Raw genomic sequence first — 24,319 nt, 5'->3', positions numbered from 1 at the left:
CGGGCGGGGGCGCGGCAGGTGATGTGGCGATAAATATCTTCGCGAAGGAACGTGGTTGCTTAAATAAACATAGATACAAACAACATTTTGCGCGCAGCGATACATTCCGAAATGAATAATTAGTCACTGGTTTACTGCCTGCCTGCTGGCAACATTCATGTCGGCTGCGGTTAGTGGTGTTATCACGGTGTGTATTGTTTCATAGTCGATGCTTAACATTAATTTTTTTCGAAATCTGATCAGCAAGACTTATTATAATTCACACTCAATTTATAAATTAGTTTCAAAGCAAACATTTTATAAAGTCACTTTATTTTTTTTGCGTCATGATGGTCGGCAGTTCGCAGTTAGTTGTGGTGGTAAATTCTAATATTAATGTGTGGTTAAATTTTACGAAGATATACTCGCGAGGAAATTACTTATATCAATATTTTTTAAATTCTATTTTTTATACTTCCTAGGTTCTCTCCAGACAAAAAAAAACCTCTTCTATAAGTTCTTCACGTGAAGGCTTAACATATTAAGTCACCGTTACGTCAATGGTAAAAATTGCAGTCGGATTGGTTACACGATCGTTAATTCGCTTTCCCTGTAGCGGCGGTGCGGGGCAGGGTTCAAAGGGTGCAGGGGGTCGCGCAATTAATCAGTATCGAGACCTTTGCTCCTATGTCGCTTCACTGAACTTTCTACCCTTTTAAACGATTTCTTGAACTTCTAAAACAGCGTCCCGTTATTTGTGTTTCGGTAACCTGTCATTTTTTTTTATTCACTCTTGTTCTTGTCTGGTGTCTTGTGTCAATGGAGTAATAAAAGATCCATTGAAAATTAAGGCTGGACTTCATTTTAATATTTTGAAATGAAGTTCAAATTTTGGAAAATAAAGGTAAACCACTGGCACTGGCCTGCGTTTATGGTCCCTTAGTTCAGTTTAAACCGTATAAATAGATTATGGGACCTTACAAATAATCGCATGCTCAGTGCGCCGAATGTCCCGAGGGCGCGATATTTCGGGCCGCGGGTCAGCGGGGTGGGGGCGCGGGGGGTGTTGCTGTGACTACGCAGATGTGGGCGCTTTCTTGTTGCGTACATTTATCATGAGATTATCACATGTTTTCAGAGCGAACGGGCAGCACATTAATAACACAAATCGTCGCCATTGCGCTTTGAAGTAAATCACCTCGCTCTACTCGGTCAGACACGAACTTCTCGCGTCCGTGCTGAACGAAATTAGTTGTTACTGTAAGTTTCATCAATGAAATGTGCTGATATTTTGTTAGTCAATATAGTTTACAAGCAATAATTGTATGGAGATTCTCCCGGTGGAGCCATAACGGAAGAATTATTGTTAGATTTCGGCACACCTAGAGTGGACGATGCTGTCCCTTGAGCAATTACGTCTTCTATCTCCGTATCTAAAATTTTCATATTTTGCGAATAACATCAACCCGAACATAGTACACCGGAGCAATAAAACGCTCGCGAGAACAATATAATAGCCAGTTATATAAAAGCTTAAAAGTTATTATACCCGTTTAGCTGAAAAAGTAGCCGCCGCAACGAGTTGCGGGACTCGGGGGACGCCGCGTATGTGATTACGACACAGGATTACGTAAGCACTTTTTTCTCGGAGAATTCGTTGATCTCAACTAAACACACCGCCATATACGTGACACTTTTCTCTAATTGAACTCTCTAGATTCCCAAGAACTAAGTAATTGGGACGAGGCTTGCCCAACGCTGGATTGTTGTAATGTAACTTAGTCGCTCTGGAATCAATATACGAATACCTCAATAGATTCACTGTAACTAAACTTTCGTTTTTATGCGAGATTTTTTTAATTTGTAGGATGTGCTGAACTGTTTTCCGAACTAAAATAATTTCATAAAATTAGTGTTCAAAAAAGTTTAAGATAAGGTTTTATAGTGATCTTCGAGGTTCATCCCTCATCAAGGTTGCCATGTATGACTTATAACTAGCTAGGTATCATATCTCTTTTATGATTTATATTGACAAAATCTAGGCAGGATAGCCAAATTTTCATAAGATCTACACAACACTGATTTTTGCAATAAACAATAGGGCTACTAATTTAAAAATATAATAATCATACATAATGTACACCTGAAATATGCTATGGTGAAGAAAATGTAATTGAGATCGCAAGTTAGAAAGTTAAAGATATATAAATAAAAGGTTTACAAATAATGTCAAGACGAAAACTTTTTAAACAATAACAGACTTGGAAGTTGTATTTTGGTGGACAGACAAGACGAGGCGGTTGGAGGGTCGGAGATGAATTAATAAATATTTTCGCGAGCGAAGTTGTAGTGAAAAGTGGCTGCTCAAATAAACATTTGCGCGTTGGGAGCAGCTCGTTATAGGTCCAAATTGATAATGAAGCACTGCCAGGAGGACCATTCTAATTAATTGGGATCGATGGGTTTTTTCCCGAAGGGGTTTCAGTTATTTATCAATTTTAGGATCCGTTACATATTTTATTAATTCCTTGCGGTCAAGTTTTCGTGTAAAACACGACGTGTTTTCAATATCGTAAAATCTGAAGTGACGGGTTTACTGCTGTCCGCTCATGACTTTTATCTTCTGTCTCCAATAATGGTTTACATAATATCTCCTTGAAAATTGGCTGGAACTAAACTGATATTAATATAGTATTTCCAATAAAATAAAGACTAGAGTTATAATGTAAAACTGACCAACATTTTCATCTCTTGTTCCTAATGAATCTATTGTTCATTGGAATAAAAAAATAGCCTTAATGTTACGCAAAGTATTAGCTATAAGGATACTAATACACTATTTAAGTTCGTTCAGGAGTTTCCATTTGGTGCTCGAACAGACACACTATTCTGTACCATTTTGTGTGTATTCTCTATTGATATTTAAACAGGATTTGTGCAGTATTATAAGTATAGATAGACAGTGTTTTACGTCTAAAATATGAATTAAATTTAATCCTTACCTAAATATTATCATCTTTAACTTCAATGGACCGTCACCTGATATATCCGTGGTGCTGCATTATCACTAAACGAATTTTGTTTACTACATGTGCCCTGTGGCTGCGTCTACGTAAATACAAATCCATGATATTAAGAATAGATAGTATTACAACATGTTTAAACGAATGACTGAGGTGTGGACGAATAATAGATCTGTTCATGCACTTGGAAGTTTATCACCCATGATTATAAACCTTCAACTATTCAAAATACTTTGAATTCCGTATGACAAATTACTGCATAAAAATGTGAGGCTTAACAGCAGCACTACATATTAGTCGATAGCGTTGATTAGGTAACTTTTTGATTATTGAAAGTTAATTTGGTATCCATCAGTAACAGCTCCTGCGGCTAACAAAGAATAGTAATCGTTAAAGGAAGAACTGAAATCGCGTTGTTAGTTGATTCGCATGCTAACCTTAACCAAGAAAATTTCTAGCAATTTTATGCAGTCCTAAAGGCCTCATAAATGTGGCAACACTTAATGTGTTCAGTATCTTTAAACAGACAGACAGAAATGAAAACAAAAATTACAGTTTTGGGTCAAGTATCGGTTATAGAATGCCCTCCAAATAAACTTTGAAATATCTTCAATGTATAGAATTTGACCTGTCACAGTTTTATTATAAGTACAAATGTTTTTCGCAAAGCGTTGTAAAAGGTTGATATTACCAAGCAACTCGCTAAGCAACTTGTCTCTTAGATAAGGGAAGCCATTAATGACAATTTCAACGTTTTTTACTGGACATTGTTCTTATCAGAGCAATTTATAATTACGGTTGACTCAGAAACAGTTATTCTCTACTTCCTCCAAACATCATTACAAACTATTCGTCTTAATTACCCTATTGCATTGGGTAATGTATTCGTTATCGATAGATCACGTCAGCAATCCTTCTATGTTATCTGGTCTATGTCTATCTATAACTTAGATAATTTGTCATTTCTGAATTGGCTTCGGTGTGGCGCCGCCATGCGATTTACCATTCCAATACACATACAATCCGATTAGTGCTTTTGAGTTGAATGAACCCCTCTCTAGATATCGTGCTTTACACGCTACATATGAGCACTGGTGCACACGGAGGGCGGTCAGCAGGTCTAACAACGATCGTGGTCCTAGTTGGCTGCATTTCTTTGGCAGAAGTATCCGATCTGCAATAGTTGTACAAGAATCCCCTGTGCTTGTCGCAACTGGCGACAGATTGCTCGCAGCCACACACTATAAACTAACTTTATTAAATTTGTTGTCAAGCTTGCCCGCTGCATTTCGAGAGATTCAATTTCAGATAATTTTGCGAGATCGATTAGATTGTTACGTTGTTGAGCGGAATATAATATTGCGATCACATGCAACCAACTGGACGCTTCAATGCGAAGCCGCTCATATTTATTTGATCCGCATTATTCACGTCCAAATTAATTATACCGCACTAATACATCGCGTATCACATCGCGCTTGTGTTGATTGAGAAGATTCTCGCAATGTTAATATTAATTGTTATTTAAATAAGCGGTGGAAGTTATATCTGCAAAATTTGTGTATTAGATAATTTTTCCCCTTAAATACCGCGTGAGAATAAAAGGTGAAAAATTTCCACTGCATAAGTTTTATTGAACTAGGATAGAAGCTATCTCTCTGTTCTAGTTAATTTATATCAAACTCGAGTAAAAAAACAATGAATACTTGGAAATAGATTCTTGCAACGCTATGTAGTAGTTTTGTAGTTAAAAGTAGTTCTTTCCTTTAAAATATTTTAGGAAGCAACCTGAAAAATAATATCCCTCGGAGCTATATTGCTTTTCAAAAGTTTAAATTATTACCTCCGCGGTAGAGCATTAAAATGTAAATTTAGTGATCCCGGCGACGACGAGTGCTCTCCGCAGCATTCGCGGGCCGATGACGGTGATCTTCTGCGATTTTGCTGCTCTTTGAAACTAGGGCTGTATTATACGGGTAAGAAACTTCTAGACCCAGTTCGATTAAATCAAGTATCTCGTTCTTTTGAGCAAGAATAACAATCCATTTATTTATTTAGCCATAAACAATCCTTGGTCACCAGGAAATGGTCTAACATGTCGCATGCACCGTTCCACTGACATAGACGGACAAATAAACAATAAAGATCATCAACGCGTAACACTTCACAGAACTTCGAAAACACTCTGCACGCACGTTTCACTCCGTCACCTTAACAATCCTTACGAGATATTGATCAAGCAATACACAACACACACACAACTGCAATGGATCCACTTTGGGTGGCACCTAGTTTGGTGCTTCCAATAATACTTGAGCATGTAATTGAACGATTTACAAACTTACTCTGCTATTGAGCAAAAATGAAGAGTAAACTGTACACGTTAAATCATTCGTAATCAAAACTCCACCTACAAACTAGTCAACCATAAGTCTTTAATAAAGATTTAATGTAACTAAAAAATAAACTAATATCCCTTTTTTCAATAAAATAACACCGAAAACAATACATAAAAATTTAAAAAAGCCTAAATAGGATAATTAAAACCAAAGGAATATACCGGCACTATAATTTTATTATCAGCATTTACTTTGAAATCTACCTGGTTATACTCTTGTCCCAAAGAGCAAGCTTCAAACTGATGTCATTCTCTGTCGGTGTAAAAATGCAGAAACGTTCCAAAACATCTGTCTGGATATTCCCAGCAGCCGGTAGTTAACTATGTAAAACCGCGGATGCATTTGGTACGAAATCGTTAATTCGGTTTCCATGTTGCAGCCGGTCGCGGTAAAACTTTTACAATTAATCAGTATTGGCCCTCCTCACCCCGCGGCGCCACTCGCTCCCCGCCTGCCCCGGATGTATGATAGCACTTTATTAATTTCCCGTGCCTTTGTTATATGTAACTATCGCCAAATTTACATTGCAGATTCTGTTACGTGTAACTTTATTGTAAAAAGAGTGTCACCATAATGTCGAACTCCAATATACTTTAAATCTATTGTGTTAGGAAAACAGTGGAAATGGTGTAAAGTTATATACCAATGTATATACCTGCCACACTTTCGTCACCCGTACAATTTTTATTATGAAACATTACTAAGCCTCGCCTGCTTATTATTATTGGGCCATGAACTGTGAGTCACTGAAATATAATTTCAAATCGCATTCAAGTTCTATTCGTAGTGCGTGAGACATTCGTAGTGCATCTTTAAACTCTTCAGCATCAAAATATAAAAAAAAACTAAACTCGGCCCCTCGGGATCCTCAGTCGTATATGCTACCCGCTAGAATAACGAGGCAGTTAACTAATATATTGCAGTACTGTAGCAGGGTAGGTCGACCCGCTGATAACGTACCGCGCTTACGACTTCCGCAACGGAGAGATAGCGGCGCTACGCTACGATTACTTGCTACGACGCTACGGTGCTACAGCGGTATCTACGGGTTAATACCTATCGCGTGACTACGAGTGCTGTCGATAAGACGTTGTACTTATGGACGAACAAACATGCCTCGGCTTTGCAAGGGTCGAATATAGAATTATCCTTACTAATATATATATTATAAATGCGAAAGTGTGTTTGTTTGTTTTTGATGCCTACTAAGCAACCAATAAACCTTATTGTCGACAAAGAGTCAGTTGAAAGGACGGAGAGTAACATTTTATAGCAGTAAAACAAATAAGATTTGTAAAAAAAAAAAATAAGATCTTTACACAGATGTAGTTTGAACCCTAGAAACGTACTGTAAACCACATATTTTATAAGGGCCTGACCGTTACCACGTCATAAAAAATGGTAGGAATTTTCTTGGCTAACCTTCTACGCACACACGTGCAGCGTTGAGTAATTGCAACAACATTAACAACACTAGTTGTCGGAACGCTCCTGCGTAATAAACGCTCTGAGTTATTATTTGAGGTTTTATTGATTTCTCAAGACCATTCGATTATCATGTCGCTACCCGGAAATACTTCAACATATAATATACCAACTAGAGTATGACTCTCTTAATTTAACAAATTTATTACTATTCGACGTTGGTACATGTTAACAAGTACCCAATAGTACCCGACGGACGTGACGTAGTTGGCACATGATTATCACAAGATACTGTTTTATGTTCATTTAATTATTTGATTGATAATACTACTAATCAAACATTATAAGCTATCTAAATATTAAATGTTGATTTGATACATTGATGAAAATACTATAAATAGGGTAGTAGAATAAATAAGCGGACATTATACGTGTGAGATTGAACCAGGGTGTTACTCGGCCCGAAGTTATATTTGTTTTATTTTGCGGAAATCCTAATCCTGCGTAATATACACTGCACTAGGGATACTACACTGCGTAGTATCCCTTGTCAGGGATAAAATATTTGTATCCTGCCTAGGCTAACCGTGCTGATGGACATAATATGTTGACAAACATATTGTAAGGGCTGTGCATAAACGGACTAAAACGTGGGTTGCACCAATCCCTATGCAACAATCTTTCCCGTTGGCCGGCCTGTTAATGGCCCACTGCTGGGCACAGACCATCCTCCTCACTCCAAGGGAAACGAAATCTTCATGTGGCCCGGGTGGGCGGAGTTTAACGACTATTTTCACAATATTAACTTACTGATAATAACGAGGAACTAACATGCTCTGCGAGGCACCATCGCCCCGACCTGGGCCGAATCTAGAACTTCAAGATTAGTAGTAGAATACGCTGACTACTAGATCTGATAGAAATTTCTGGTGGGAGGCTTTTCCTGCGGCTAGTTAAGACCTTACCGACAAATACGTGCAACCAAGAATTTAGCAATCTGAACGGAGGCCGCGTAGAAACCGATTATAGGTATGGGTTTTAAATGACTGCTTTACCCCTATCTGGTTCGCCTGCTATGATTTAAGACTGAACTGCACGACCACTTAACAAGTGAGATTGCAGTGAAAGAAAAACCCAACAAGGTAATTAAGGTTTGTACTGAAACATAAATACAATATAGCAACTATGCAACTGCCACTAATTTAGTGAATTCTATTGTATTGTCCATTTTAGTCATTTAGAGATCGTAGTTGCGGTAGTAATTATTAAGCTTTATTGTTCTCTAACTGAATGGTCAGCGCTGTTCAATACTAATGCTGTCCGCAAATAATAACATTGTGCGGATAATAACTTTAATATTATCGACAAACAACATTGTCTATGAAAATTGATTATTAAGTATAATAAATATTGTGAGCAAACAGTTTGCATAATTATTGCTCGATCAAATTAATATCAAAATCTAATTTTCGAATTTTAACATCGAGTATTGTTATTGATATTAACAGAGATCTTATTGGAAACGAAGAAACTTGGCACAGATATAGAGATAGTTTGTTTTTCGAAAACGGACGTCGGACTTTGAGTAGTTGTTACGGAAAAATCTTTATTTTATTAAACTCTTACGTTACTTGACCCAAGGTCACAAATATTTTTACAAGAACACAATTTAATTTCTCTTTCCCATAAAATATAGTAGGTGAAACCAAGCAAAACTTTAAGATATCCAAAAAGCATTACTATGAATATTTCAGAGGAAGTTTGCTTATTAATCTGCAATCGCCTTCGACCCTTCGCCTAGGTAGGTATCGTACTCAGGCCGAGGGTCCACGAGAAGCTTGATTTATTAATTAATACAATCAAACGATAACTTCCATGAAAATTATTGTAATATTCAGGGCGAGGGCTCGGGTCACAGTGCGGCTGCCTACAACTCAAGGCGCTCTGTCGAAAACGAAACCTCTTCTTTAACGTACTCTGCAAAAAGTACAGACAAAAAAGTGATAACTTTTACACATAAGAAATGTTTTCCATATCCATACAAACATCCATCTGTCTATACATCTTTTCCAGAGACTTTCGCATTTATAATATTAGTAGGATGGTACGCATGCATTCGATCGTTGTCCCATATGCCTTGCGACTTGCTGTTATTGGCGAAGAATTATGTCCTTGATCTAGGATAATATTCATCAGATCTTCATTAAAATTAGACAATATATGCTTGGTAGTACATATTGTCAAATAAAATAAGAATTATTAAAATCGAAGCAAATTTAACGGAGATATGAAGTAAAATTAATTAAAAAAAATTATCCCATTTCCGGGAGAAAACTTATTTTTTATCGGGACAAGAGTATTCTATATGTTGACCCGGGATATGAGCTACCAATATACCAAATTTTATTTAAATCCGCTCAGTAGTTTTTATGTGATGCCCGGTCAGACAGACAGACGGACAGATAAAAATGAATTAAAAATCTGTTTTGGACTCAGTATCTATTATAAAGCATCCCCCGCTCAAAATTTTATAAATATATTAAATGTACAGAAATCTTCCACTTACAGTTTTTTATTTCGATTTTAAATCAAACGATACATTAAATCCAATTTAAGTTTAGATTTTTTTTTTGTTTTTTAAAAGCTGTGATAGACAATGACAATGATGTACCCAAATGAAATTTAAATAACTACTATTAATACTTATAATAAAACTGTAACGGGTCAAATTCTGTACATTGAAGATATTATGATTTTTACATCATAATCGATACTATAGCAAACACATATATTTTTTAATATTTTTTTCTGTGTGTCTATATCTTGGCCGTGCATCACACTGAAACATCTAAACTAAATCAAATGAAACTTCGACTGATATTAGTTCATACTACGAGGTAGGGCATGGGATAATTTTTATCCCGAAATTCAGTTCAGTTTCGTTGGCAGAGGGGGTGAAAATGTTTGACAATTTTATAGCATAACTCCGTCAAATGTAAACTGCTTTAAATGATTATATTGTAGTGGATAGGTACCGGAAGGGCGTGTGCCATCATTATAGTTTTGCCCAAATTTCGTGTAAACTATTTATTGAAAATGTGAAAAAACATAAACTTCAAATTACAAACAATTTAAGTGTGGTTTGGGCCCCATGGTGAATATTCTGTGGTCTTTGATTTGGTTTACGTGGCCGTATATTCAGCATATATTATTTATATTTTGATTTCTCCCGTATGACTCGCCAAACAATCGACAGAAGAGCGAAGCACCCGACTGTCTTTTGTCACGTACTATTTTATAATAGATCCAAATAATGGAATTGAGCGGCCGAGCCGCCCCCCGCCCGGTATGTTGGATTATGTTGCGAGTTTGACGCTACAACATCCAAACATACCGTCATAACTTTTTTTAATAAAGTTGGAATAACTTAGAAGTTGGATCGTCTAAAAATGTTTCATTATATTACAGGGAAATTAAAACCTTGTAAAGAATTTTCTCAGGCTTGTTTCCTTACAAAACTTTCCTTCAAAGGAGTACTAAAGTAAAGAAAATTTAAAATTCCTTGCGGCAAAAAATAACAAGTGCAAAAAAGAACCGAAACAAGAATTCCTACGAACCCAGTGAAGCCTCCAGCCGCGCGGCGCACGCTCCGCCTCTCGGAGGAGAGATTCAGCCTTTGTGCAGCCTTTAAATAGAAATTAGTGAGTATGAAATTGCTTTCAACTGTAGTGATATTCATCTCAATTAAATATATTTATGGACAAAACTTATGTTAATATCTCAACAGAGTAGGCTAGTTCAGAACTGTTTCGAAGCCTTTTATTCATGAGCAAGTCACGTGTCATGCATCAAAGCAAGCTACTCGTACATATAGCGCGATGGGTGGTTCTAAAGTCAGGGGGAGTTAAGTTTGCTCCAAACTAGTCGGATATGAGCCACTTTTAAAAGGTATCGTCATAAACTTTATTTTGATCTAATAATATTTATTATTAAACATTGAATCAAGTAGGGCCGTCGCGTGTTGTGTGGCGTGTTGTGTGTATGTAGTGGGACAGGTGGGCAGTCCGGTCACCCGCGCGTGCCTAATGCTCGCCAACGTGCCACCGCGCTCCGACCGGCCGACCCAGCTTGAACCGGATTGAACTAGATTGAACCGCAGAACGTGCCGGAACACTGGGACGAGTAAGCTTTCACTTGAAGTGTGTTGTGAATGAAAGGAGCATTTCAATTATCGCACAACTAATGCTTGTCATTCGGTTCTTTCATCCGTGCTTTAGAGAGCACGCTAAACTGCAGAAGGCCACGTGATCACTACCACTAACTGATAATAAATGTTTTCCTGCCAACCTACAGTGCAGCGTGGTCGGTCTGCGCTTTTTATCCTTTACACCTATTGGAAATAATTCTATTTGCGCAGAAATGGGACATCACAATTTTTTGAAAAAAAAAAAGAACCGACCTAGTAAAACAACTAAAAAGGAAGAAATGAAGGTAGGTTTACAATTTAATCTAAGTTATAATAGTCAAATGTCAACTACTCATACTTTTCGAAAGAAAATGCTCAAGTAAGTGTTAGGTAGTTAGGTAGGTAGGAGTAGGTTAGTGTAAGTTAAATGTTCCATTAACATTTGAAGAGCTCCCTCGTTTCCCTCTTCATTAAAATGGGATCCCCTCCAAAGTATGACATACCGCACTAAAATAATTACCGAAATCGGTGTATAACCGCGTAACAAATATAAAAAAAAAAATATAGTCGAATTGAGACCCTCCTCCTTTTTTAAATCGGTTGAATCAGGCCGATAATTTTCACAAAAAGTAGGAATCGCCTTAATCGGATAGTAATTTAGGTGATCCCTAGGAAAAAAAACGTACACTTAAGTGATGTCTAACAACTTAAGGCACCGTCTAAAGTTACGGCACCGATTCGGCGGATCGTAAAGTTTAGGGTATTTGTTAACTGACACATGACAGATGAAAAAAATAATATCAATCATCTTTTAAATATATTGTTGTACGCCAGAAATGGCTTGATTCATGTCTAATGTATTCACAACAAATAAATAAATAAATAAATATATTCGTTTTCTTTTTAAGAACTTTAAATCCATACAAAGAATGAGAAATATGATAATGCAAACACAAAATACCACACCTTGTGGCAAGAACCATAGACAACTTAAGATTTAAGACTTTTCCGTAACTAATTTACTCATTCAAACTAGAAATATAAGTTACATAAGAATGGTGTACGATAAGACTGAATGTGGAATGTAGGATTATACGAAAGCAATTCATGCAAGCATTTAAGACTGTAACAAGATTTGTGAAGTTACTATATTTTCCAACTATAAACTTTATATTGAGGCTTCAACCCAAAACTGTTATTACGATTTAATCTGACCATTCTCAAAATCCCTGAAGTATGATCGCGGGCGCCCGGTGGTAGTTGGCCGCTAAAAGCTGTGAATTAAAAAACACCCCTCGCGCCTGCTCCGCATCATGTTTATTTAAGCACCTCCACCCCTCCTCTCCAGACACCTCTTATTCCTGTTTAAAAAACCATTTTATTTCTCAAACAAAACTAACTTCATAGTTTCATGAATCATTTTAACGGCCATCATTTATCATTTTGCTTTATTTATTTTATATTCAAATTTAACTGAACCTCCTTTTTTAATAGTTAGGCCTTTTGGTTGTTATCACAAGAACTACCCTCATAATCTTTCAGCAGCTCCTTACGCAGTTTCAAATATAACTAACTCTAAACCACTAAATCCCTTACAGCAGAGTTATGGAACTGGTATTATAATTTCAGTGCACGAGATTTGGATCAAACTTTATCACAATGGATCGCTCAATAAACTTATTTCCTTTTAGTCTTATTTATAAGGTTCGTATGGAACTGCAATTTTTTTAAACAAGTTTGCTAACTAGCTTCATAAATAAACTATAAAAGGTTAAAGTGGGGGTGATATTTTTATCTTCAATATGAGCAACTGAGTTTTGCGCCGGCTTTTTTTACAGTAGAATTTTCATTTCGAACTCTAGTACGGCAATAGTCACAAAAATTTTTAAAGAGCTTGTAGGGTAGGTCTACGTTAATTCCTTACTGATGTTGTAAAATATTTTTAATGTGATAATTTGTTTGTTGGTTTGTCAATTCAAAGGCTGCTCACCAGCATGCACGGTTCGTGTGGGATGGATCTATGTATCTGTGGTGTTGTCGTAGTATATTTAGCATTATTTTTTTTATTTCGATTTATGGGAATGGCATACTAAAAACAGATGCAGAATATTTTAAACCCCGTAAAATGTCTTCGTCAAATTAATTTCGTTTTTAATATCCAAACTTCAAATTATCTCCCTGTAAGGATCGCAGTTGTCGTGTTGGAACTAGGCAGTATATCAAAGCGCGATAATAGCGCAGTCGAGCACAAACAAGCGAGCGAAACAGCGACCCGCGATACATGCTCCACATATATCAGCCTAGGTGCGCCGAAAATATGCGAACAAAATAAAATGATGTCATCAAATATGTATGAAGGCACGATCCTGTTTTTTATACAAGTAACATTATGGAGATTAATCTGGATGATCTTATTTTGATGGATATTTTTGGGCTCGTGGAGAAACATTTACGTTAGCATAATATGATTCAGCAATTCTTATTAAAGCAACCTTAGATATTATAGTGTCACGTTGTGAGCAAGTTAAAGAAATAGGTACACACTGTATCTTCACAATATATTTATGACAAGAAGTATTTGTAAGACAAAATATTAATCTTTATAAACAAAAAGTGGATATGAACAGTCGAATTTGTCATAAATAAGTGTCATCTGCATATCGTCTGCGAAAAATACAGATACTATTTGTGGGATTGAGTATACGCATTTATAATTTTATTCCTAAGGTAATTGTAGACACACCAATGCATAATTAGTAGTCACTATATAATTGATGAATTTCTTAACGACAATATTTTAAAAGTGCCTATATTAGGCCTACTTAAAATAAAGGAATTTTGTTTTTTTTGGGAGAGTTTTTTTTACCTAAAATTTACGAGTTAGCCCTTGATTGATGCAGTCTAAGATACTGCTGCTAAGCGGCACGTCTTTGTCGGAAAAGAAAATTCAAAAAGAATACTAACGTAACATCATTTAGTCCAACAAAGCTTAGGGCTGAAAGAATGGGAACAACGACAGCAGTTCTGTGAGCTCTATCATGCGGCGACGGGGACAGTTTACAAGTTCACACAGTACACTAACTTTCACGTTTGCACGTACTACAACTGGAGAGCAACATTATAACAGAATGTTAGAGGAATAAAAACAACATGAACCGCTCTGGAATTACATTTTTCTCGGCGTGAGAAATGAATGAAGTTTACAAAGTAGTTTCGCAATTGAATTGAAAACAGAAAGTCGTTAGATGATTTTTTTCTCTCCTATCATAAAATTGTTGTGATAATTTTCTATTTATTTTGGCTGATTTACAAATGTGAAATTATAAAGCCAAATATATCTCAAAACTTACAGACGTCGATAATTTTGAAAAACAAATTTTAGAATGTAATTATCACTTATAATACCACAAGAGATACAAAAACTTGACGACTTTATTTGTTTGCAGGGAACCTTGAGGGAAATGCCAGATAATTTTGAAGCTCGTGTGGTATTCGGGGGATTATTTTTCCGTCCCAAATGTCGGCCAATAGAATTGTACCATGAGACGAAATGTACAGTTAACAAATAAGAATTTCATAATGAATAAATATAGCAAAATATATATAGCAACTACCAGAGAAAACTTTCAAAAAATTATCAGTATAATACCATGTAGGTTGTACCACGTGACGTCGAATGGTGCAATTCTATTGGTCGATATTTGGGTCGGAAAAATAATCAAGTACATTTTTTTTATATCATAACTGCGATAATTCCTAAGATATTCAGGAAATAGAATGATGTGAAGGGCAATTTTCTTTTTATAAAGTTTCTGAAAATACCTTCGTAAATAATGCATTATTTTCACTGTTTTAAAACAAATTTGGTTTGACTAAATAAGATTATAGTGAGCCAAGTGAGTATAAGAACCACATATGCTGTCTTGAACTTTTTTCAACTTTTATAATAAAGAGGAACAGGTTTTACAAAACCGTTGAAAAAACCCCCTGGTTTAAAAAGATTCTTCATTGGTTAGTCTTGGTTATCACGCTAAAACCAAATAAACTCAAATTTCAGAGGTGGTAAGTGGCCTATTGTGGGATGTAAACAGGCTGAAAATGTGAGGGCTTTGTCATTTTTTTCATAAAAATTTGACGCGCAATCATATTATTTATCATCGGAATTTTTTTGTAAAACATAAACATTTATTAGCAAGAAAGTAATAACTTAAAAGATAAATTCTCATTTTCCAGAAACTGCTATCAAGATATTTGCCATGATTTGTTACAGGCCAGTGGCATCCGAGCGAACCGACTTCAATCCTTTGTGCGAAACTTTCACTTGTTTACTTAGTTCGTGGAATTGTTTCTTGTCGTTTACTATTTTAGGTATATGTCGGTAGCTCACGTTTAAACTACATCACACGCATAATACCATAAATGTATGTTGAATTATTGAATTTTGATACCGATATAAGTATCAAATTGGATTATGTCCCCTATATTTAGGTATCCTACTTTTTTAACTTACTTTGATAAAAATTTACTTTACTTAACGTTACTACATATCCCTCTACAACTTTCGATTGGTAAGACAACAAAACTTTTGAGAACTCCCATGCAAATCCATTTATAAAGTAACAAGATAAAGCAAAGGAACTCTTTTCTCGTCTGTTTGTGTATAAAGAGTGTTCGAAAAGTTAACAATGAAAGCGGAAAGACGAAGAAAAAACGTGCGGCATTGTTTGACAAACTGCGGACTGTGGGGAGCTCCAACTCAGTAACACTCTGCGTTGCTGGAGTTTATTTGCATAAATATTATTGTTCCCTGAGGTATGGAGACTGGATGTCGGAAATGTGCTTTCAAAGTAACAGAGGAGATAAAATATAACATTTAAAACCTTATAAAGATCGATTAGTTTTAAAACTTTCAAAGTTTCTACTTCAATAAATGTATATTATAATAATCTTGTCTGATTGCCATAATTTATTGAAGACTAATGTTGTATATTTTGTGATATTTTTAAGAGCTGGCGGCACACAGCCATTTGTAAAAATAGTAAGTAATGTGGCAGGTGATGTAATCAGCTTGGTTCGCGCAAAAAATGCGAGTTCACATCACTTCTGAAAAGCCCATACTGAGTAGGTACGGTTGCTTTGGTGGCCTCCGGTGTCGGTATCGATATGCGTCCACGTTTGCGCTCCGCCTAGACCGTTAAGCTGTACAAGCTTCTCGAGGCTTATAAAGTTGTAAGTAGGTTAGAGAGATTATTAGTTGCAGGAATATTGGTTAAATGGTTTCCTCTGAACTCTGTCTGAATCATCGTCGTCCTATTTTCGCTAAAGTTTTGTATCGTCACTATCAGCTGAGAAGTTTTTGTCCGACTCCGCCCCGCCCGCACCCCTCCAACCCTTTCAGACCCTTTCAATATTATGTGCGCTTAGAAAAGAGTGAATAATGTCGCAGCCGGTCCCGCTACTTTACAAAATGACAGCACATTTTTATCAAACATTGGATAAATGTTCTGTTAAGATGAAAGGTGAAGTAAAATATTATGGGAATATCCGTTTTGCGCTCAGCGGATAACATCAACTTTATTATTTGCTGAACGCCTCTCCGAGTTTCGCAAACTGACATGTTCACAGTAAATAATATATATCAGCCATCACTTAACCTTTTTTTTTGCGCTTGACTGCAATTACAGCTGATGGTGTTACATATTTGCCTTTCCTATAAACTCGAAGGTTTCCACGACTTCTTAGGTTTCTTTTTCTGAATGTATATGGCAGAATTTGCGCCCTGTGAATGTTTTTTAATATAAAACACGCACTCAATACATTTTGCTTCGGCAACGTAACGCTCAGATGTAATATCAGTAGTTCATTACTTATTACAGCACTGTAAATGGCCCGGTAAGAGTGCATGTTATGATACTCCAGATGACGGTGTCATTTTAACTGCAAAGTGATAAATCTTCGTAGGCTATTGTACCTTTGCACCCTCTAATATCCAACTTTCACAGTAGCATCACTCAGAAAGTTTTAGTAGTGTTTTATGTCCCAGTATTTCTGCTATCCGGCCTGAAGGGGCTTAACACCGCAGGTTGCGGGACACGAGGTGGACATTTACACGTTTCGCTGCATGCCCTTAGAAGTGTTATTCTGTTCCAAGGTGGGCCAACTGCTTGCTCCCATTCATTATTAATATAAAATAAATAGAAAAATCCTGAAAGGTGATCCCACTACTTGTATCATGTATGGCGAATTGGTGAACTCAGTGGCGTTTCCTCTCAAGCTGTTTACTTGAGAATGCACAAGTACTGCGTCGTACATCTGGCAGTGAATAATTGATCGTTGCTAATAGTTACCGGCTCGGCAAATCAACTGCCTGTCAGAACTTGCCCGAGATGTTAACAGCAAGCTTTGTACTCGATAATACAGTTAGTTCCGTCGGACTAGTTTCAGAACTTTCAGCAGGATCAAATTTGAGAGCTGAGGTTGCCAAATCAGTTACAAATTAATTCTGATACAACGATTAAACATATTTTGTTCAGCGATCAATTTATGAGTAAGTTTTATCCTTACATGTTTTATAATGCCAACCATCCCATCACTCTTTTAATTGGGAAAGTGTTACAAAAACAGGAAATGATTTTTGTTAGTCTTTTTCACGTAGCTACGAATTGAGTGTACAGTGGCATGATGTTCGGATCACGCGGATTTAATTCCCAGATCGGGTCTAAACATCTTGTAACCGCCAATGTTTATTGGCGGTTACTATCAAGAAATTCAGTACTTACTAGCCTGGAGTTAGGTTGGGTTAGAGCACGTTAAGCCATCAGACACAGTCATTTTCACTGGACAATAATCGTTACAAGTTCGACAAATCACATCAGAGCAGTCTGGTGGGTTTCTAGTGAGTTGTTCACACCTGTCTTCAGCAAGGATGATGATGGCGAGTGACATAATTTATACAAATAATATTCCACATCTGCGTCAATACGGCATAGGAAGAGCAGAGCTAACTAACGATGAATTAGGCAATGCCTAAATAAGTGACGCCTAATCTAAGGAGATCTTTTCTATAGACATCACCTAAATAATTAGGCATTCGATGTTGACGATACCTAGGTTTAGTCAAAACTGGCATAACAAATATAATGTATTTAAAATGGTCGTTTTCCGAATAGTGCATGAAATTAAGTATGGAGGCAAAACCATTCAAAACGCTAACACGACGGGGTGTAATAAGTTTGACGTGCGTGTATTATATTTTTTGACAACTCCCTAAATATGGATATCAAATGACAGCGCTACACTAGTAGAATAATGCACACAATATTGAAAGTATAGGGGGTATTTAAAAATTTGAAATGTATATATAATTTAATGAACTGATGACCGGCAGCAGCGCCGCTCGCAGGCAGCCCCGGGCGGCCGGCCGCTGCGCATACCCGCGCGCCGCTAGCTTCACATTGCAGCAATATTTGTGAACAATACTGTATTGCACACCGTGTATAAGGAAAGAAATGTAAATGCAAAACAATTACGTACATAGGTGAAGGTGAACTGACTAATTTGCGAAATAAATAATCTTAAAAACTATCTAATAATATATTTATGGTTATTTTATGTATGATCTACTATAATATAACATATTTATAGTAGATCATACATAAAATAACCATAAATATTAAAATTACCGCTTAACAACAAAACCACCCTTCACATTGTATCGACCTCATAAATAACGCGTGTTTATTCTATACTTGTAATAAAACTGTAAGTGGAAAATTTTTGTACATTTAATATATTTTGAAAATGTTGACCGGGGAATGCTTTATAATCGTTACTGAGTCCAAAACAGATTTTTATTTAATTTTTGTCTGTCTGTCTGTCTGTCTGTCTGTCTGTCTGTCTGTCTGTCTGTCTGTCTGTCTGCCTGTATGTCTGTCTGGGCATCACGTGAAAACTACTGAACGGATTTAAATAAAATTTGGTATAGTGTTAGCTGGTATTCCGGGTCAACATATAGAATCAATTTTATCCCTATAAACAATAAGTTTCCTCCGGGAAACGGGATGAAATTTTTTATCAAATTTACGTTATAGCTCCGTTAAATTTGAACCGATTTTAATAATTCTTTTTTTATTTGAAAGTGTATACTAACAAGCATGTCAATATTGTATAATTTAATGAAAATCTGAAAAATATTGTCGGAGATAAAGGACATAACTCTTCAAAAATAACAGTTACTCGCAAGGCATATGGGACAACGATCGAGTGCATGCGTACCATCCTACTAATATTATAAATGCGAAAGTTTGTGATGATGGATGTATGGATGGATGTTTGTTTGTATGTATCAATTAAAGTAATGCCAAGTTACTAACTCTGTATACCAAGTAAAATAATAGTATGTACATCAGATCTTTTCTAGCTTCTCGATTGACTCAAACGCGGACGAAGTCGCGAGGGTCCGCTAGTAACTAATAAGAAAGCTGAAGAGTTTGTTTGAACGCGTCTATTAACAGGTCTCCTCTCACAATGACGGTGGCGGATGTTCGGATTGGTAGATTCAACACGTCTTTGATTATGGAGAACTGTCAGGCATGCAGGTTTCCTCACGATGTTTCTCTTCACCGTTAAAGCAAGTTATTTATATAACATATTATTGCTTAAAAATTCGAAATTCATAAATTAAAAATTCATTTATCTTTTGAAAAGTCAATTCGGTCTGTTTGTAGTGACCACCGGTTCGGAATGCATATTCCACCGAGATGAGCCGGCACGAAACATAGCAGATTGCTTCTTTTCAACATCTTTGTACAGTTAGCAATCTTTTAAACTTTCTATCTTGTGAGAGATGAGAGCGGAGTCTGCTTCGAAGCAGCATTGGCGTTAAGAAATTCATCAATCGTATAACAACCACGATTTATTAAATGTGTTTAACACAATGTTTAAACTGGTAGGCATTGGCAGGTTCAAACGTATTATTAAAAAATTCTAATACTTCACTTAATTTAAGTTTGTTTTGTATGTAAACTCTTTAAATCACCTTTGCTATCGGTATCGTTTGACGGCGCAGTGGGCCTGCTTTCTGAGTCCAAGGCCGTGGGTTCGATTTTCACAACTGGAATTTGTTTGTGTGATGAACATGAATGTTGTCTGGGTGTTAATGTATATTATTCATAAAAATATTCAACCGGACTAGATGGCGATGTGTGCATTGTCGTAGTATATTAATTCTTTTCTTGACTTATTATCGTTACGCATTTTTGTAAATAATTGGTTTCTAATTGTTTTAAAGAAAGAATATTCGCAAGAATAATAAAAAATGAAATAGTCTCACGCTTCTCGATTTGGTATCACCTGGTTGACCGCTCATTCACGCTGGCTGCACAATGCAGCTTGTGCCCGCCACGCTACGTCGTAAGCAGGTATGCTACCAGGCTGAAATAGTCAGCACACTGACCGAAAGTATTTGTTCCAATTCTACAGCGGAGTTGTAGTTACGATGAAGTTTTACATTTAGAAATAATTAACCGTTAATGCAAACAGAGCCAAAGTTGTGGCTAATAAAGTAGGTAGGTATTGTAGAATAATCAATATTTAAGGCTTAGTTAATATTTGTTCTGTAAAGAGCTTCCCGGGTGGAAAAAAAGAACAAAAAATAATAACCGTAATAATATAAATCGTTACGACACGTAGGCAACAAAAAGGATTCCTTAAATTTTAAGTGGTTAGATAGTTATAGCTTACGTGGATGTAACAAAGGAAAAAGTTAGGCACTTATCTGAATAGACCGGGACGACTTGGAATGCTGACCGCTGCTGACTCCAGTTCAAGTGTCCTTCAATTTCAGGACTACGATCACCTTCTCAGACTGATGTGTGATGACAGACATGAATATTACAAAATAGATTGCGGGTGGATGGGTAATAAATATAAAAAATAGCGAAAGCGCTTTCCGTAGCATTTGCGTCGAAAATGGTGTAGGCGCATCAAAACTAACTTATGTCCATTTCGAGTAAGGCGGTTGTTTCAACTTTTTTTTTTTTATAATATCGGGCAAACGAGCATATAGGTCACCTGATATTAAGTGATCACCGCCGCTAGTAAACATCTGCAGCACCAGAGGAGCCAATAACCCTAGACTGTATTTCTGAGGAAACAAATGCGCGGTAGAAATAGGTATCCAGATGAATGAGGAATTTATTTCTACGGCGTGAGGTGCGGTCAGCAAACAGGGAAGTTTTTCGTTTATAAAGAGTAATGTTTTGTCACGACAAATACTACTTATAAATATATTGTGATATGTGAGGCTACCGTAAGTATACCTATTTCTTTAAATTTTTCACTGACGGATTCCCGTGATTTAAGTTTATATTTTCTGTTATGCCTCATATCAGCAGCCTCATAATCAGATACAAAACATCACACTATGAAAGTACGCAAAGTAAACAAGTCTTGCTGTTTCTACGTCAGTAATCTGTCTAACTTTTCTGACGGCATAGGCAGCTAGCCTTAGTTTATATGCTAGTGTAACTAATATCGTCCGAGTAGAAGGCCCATCGTGCCTCCATGCGCTCTCGCTTGCATGCTCGGCTCAGGTGGAACGTCAAAATGAGTCATGCTTTTTTGTGCGCGCAGCCGTACTCCATCCTGACAAAAATACCTGATGTGTTACATAATCACTATTTATTAGTATTTTTTTGAAACCTCAGGTTCCGTAAATAAGAAGTAACTCATATAAAAATATTTTATTAAAGTTAACACGCTATCTCTAGTCAACGCTGTCATAAAATTCCGTAAGCAGGTTGTATGAAGAGTTGTTTGAAATCGCGCTGTTGTTCTTATTTCTAGCACATCTATGTAGCATGAACTTAGTTGGAGGGGAAAGGCCAAATAGGAATATAGAGACTAGTGTAAAGAGGTCGCTTATGTGCCAGGAAAACATGTACGTGTGTTCTAGCGAATATAAATACTGTAACATCTATAGCCGCTTTTATAAGATACAACCTAATAGATCTAACTTTCTAAACTAATGTAGATTCACAAAAGGTTTATATTAAATAGCAACATTTATTCGCTGACGATGTAAGCTGGATGCATTTTCACCAACTTGCATTACAAATTGCACCGTAACACGTAACGTCAGTGCTGCCAACTTTGGAAAAATGTACTAGCCGTTTTAAAACATTGCCTTCTATATTTTAAATCAAAATTATATGTCTCTTACATTGAAATGGGTTCATATCGTATTTAAAGAAATTAGTTTGTGAATGAAAGCCGGGGTAGCGGGGCGCGGGGCGCGGAAGGCAACTTCAAATGAGAGCGGGCTTTGTCCGTAGCACAAAGGCCGGCTCTTTGCACTAAATCCAATTCCCTTCGCTTCTGCCCACTTCCTCCCTCTCCAGAGGACACTACGTTTACGTCTAACGTCTCGATAACATTGACAATAGTTTGTAAAAGATTTTATTCGATACAGTCTTTAAGTGATTATTAAAGATTTCAGAAGATCTTAAAGGCATTTTCAAAGTCTATAACGTTTGGAGTTAGGAAAACAAAATAAATAAAGTGAATATTGTAAAATACCAATTCAATGAAATTGTCATATTCTTTGTAAATTTTCCGACAGAGTAATATTAAAAGATTACTGTATTATCGTTTTCCATCATCTATGAACTATCTAAAACGAGAAAAACATATGTTGTTATGAATACCGATCTAGTTAGATCTGTATTTATCGTTTAAGGCCAGTAAAAAAAATATTTTTGATTTATATTTCATATAGCATACTTACAAAACGTTAAAAGTATTAAAATAACCCTGCTGTAAATGATGACAGTCCATAGATCCGTATTCTAGCACATCCATTACCGTCTATCTGTTTCACTTTAGTCTTAGATATATCCGTAAATATTCCGGTAGTATGTAGTAGCGTTCCGGTATTATGTAAAAACTGTGACGTTTTGAGGCAACGTGGTAGAAGACCTTAATTCTGATTAACAATAATAACGGCGGTCAGGATGACAATTTCAGTGTCCTGGCTCTGGAGAATCATTCGTCTCGTACTTGAATACTTCTATAAAGGTTCGTGATGCCCTCTTTCCTGCCCTAGATCGATCTGATGCGAGTCGTCGTAGATATATATCATAGTACGAACCTGATCCGTGAATAAATGCAGCTAAATACTAAAAAGCTCTCAATTGACTTCAGGTAGACATTTCAGCATGTATCAAAATTTCCGTTCTTTAAATATTTGTCGGTATAGGTACTGTTATAAAATAATAAAATGTAAATCGAGTTACTAGCATCCATCTGACTTGATGTCACAATAACAGGCTCGTGTTTCAGTGAATCAAAAACCTTTTTGTCAGTCCAATTTTTGGCCATTTTTCGCTACTGAAAGCCCCAAGTTCACCTCGCATACATCGCGCGGATGTGTGTGCCGTAATTCACGAGGACCCCCCCCCCCCCCCACCAGCCGTGGCGAGTGAACAAAAGCTACAGGAGTTTTTGAATGTGAGTCGAATTTGCTCCCTCGTTAATGCTTTGTTATTCCGCCAACTCTCTGTCGGGACCGCGATTTTGCGTTTTTGTGTTCCGCTTGTGAAGTGTAAAATTACGCGATTTGTCCCGTTTTAGATTTATGCTTCACGCAATGTTACAGGAATATAAGTAATATGATACGGGACCTTATAGGCATCAGTTCAGACTGAACCACTATTATTCTCAATGCGTTTCTGTTCTATGTCATTCCATAATCTCTAGAGGGTTTACATGGAATTCTTACTTACAATACATTGCAGGGTGTTATTTTAAACAGCGATTTTTACCTGATAGGGGAACGATTTGTTTGGGTAAAGAACATCCATACCTTATTAATATTGAGGTATACTTAAGCACTTTTATTCGATTTTGCGTTATCGTCAAAGAATCCGGTGAATCAGGAAATATCTCGCCCAATTGTATTCGAGAGAAGAGACAGCTCCGATTCAATGTTCGCACTCAAGTTAGCTTCATTACCATTTCTAGACACGATCCGAATAAATGCCAAATCAGTCTCATTCACACTTTTAAAGTATAAATCACGTTTGGAATTTCAAATATTTCAAGAGCAGAATTTGAATTTCCGTCCAAATGTTAAGATTGGTATAGGTATACTACCCAAAATTTAAATTGTACTTGAATTTAATAATGTTATCGAACAATGTTTGACATTTTGACCTACTGCCTCCAGTTCATTAAGATTTCCTCTCCTAAAGGGAATTTTGGTCACTACGAAATGATATTCCGATGCTAAGCTAGTTTGTAAACAAAGC

This window comes from Pararge aegeria, chromosome 9 (assembly GCF_905163445.1).
Source record: "Pararge aegeria chromosome 9, ilParAegt1.1, whole genome shotgun sequence".
NCBI lineage: Eukaryota > Metazoa > Arthropoda > Insecta > Lepidoptera > Nymphalidae > Pararge > Pararge aegeria.
The sequence above is the reverse complement of the archived record's forward strand: the minus strand, read 5'-3'. Positions refer to the sequence as shown.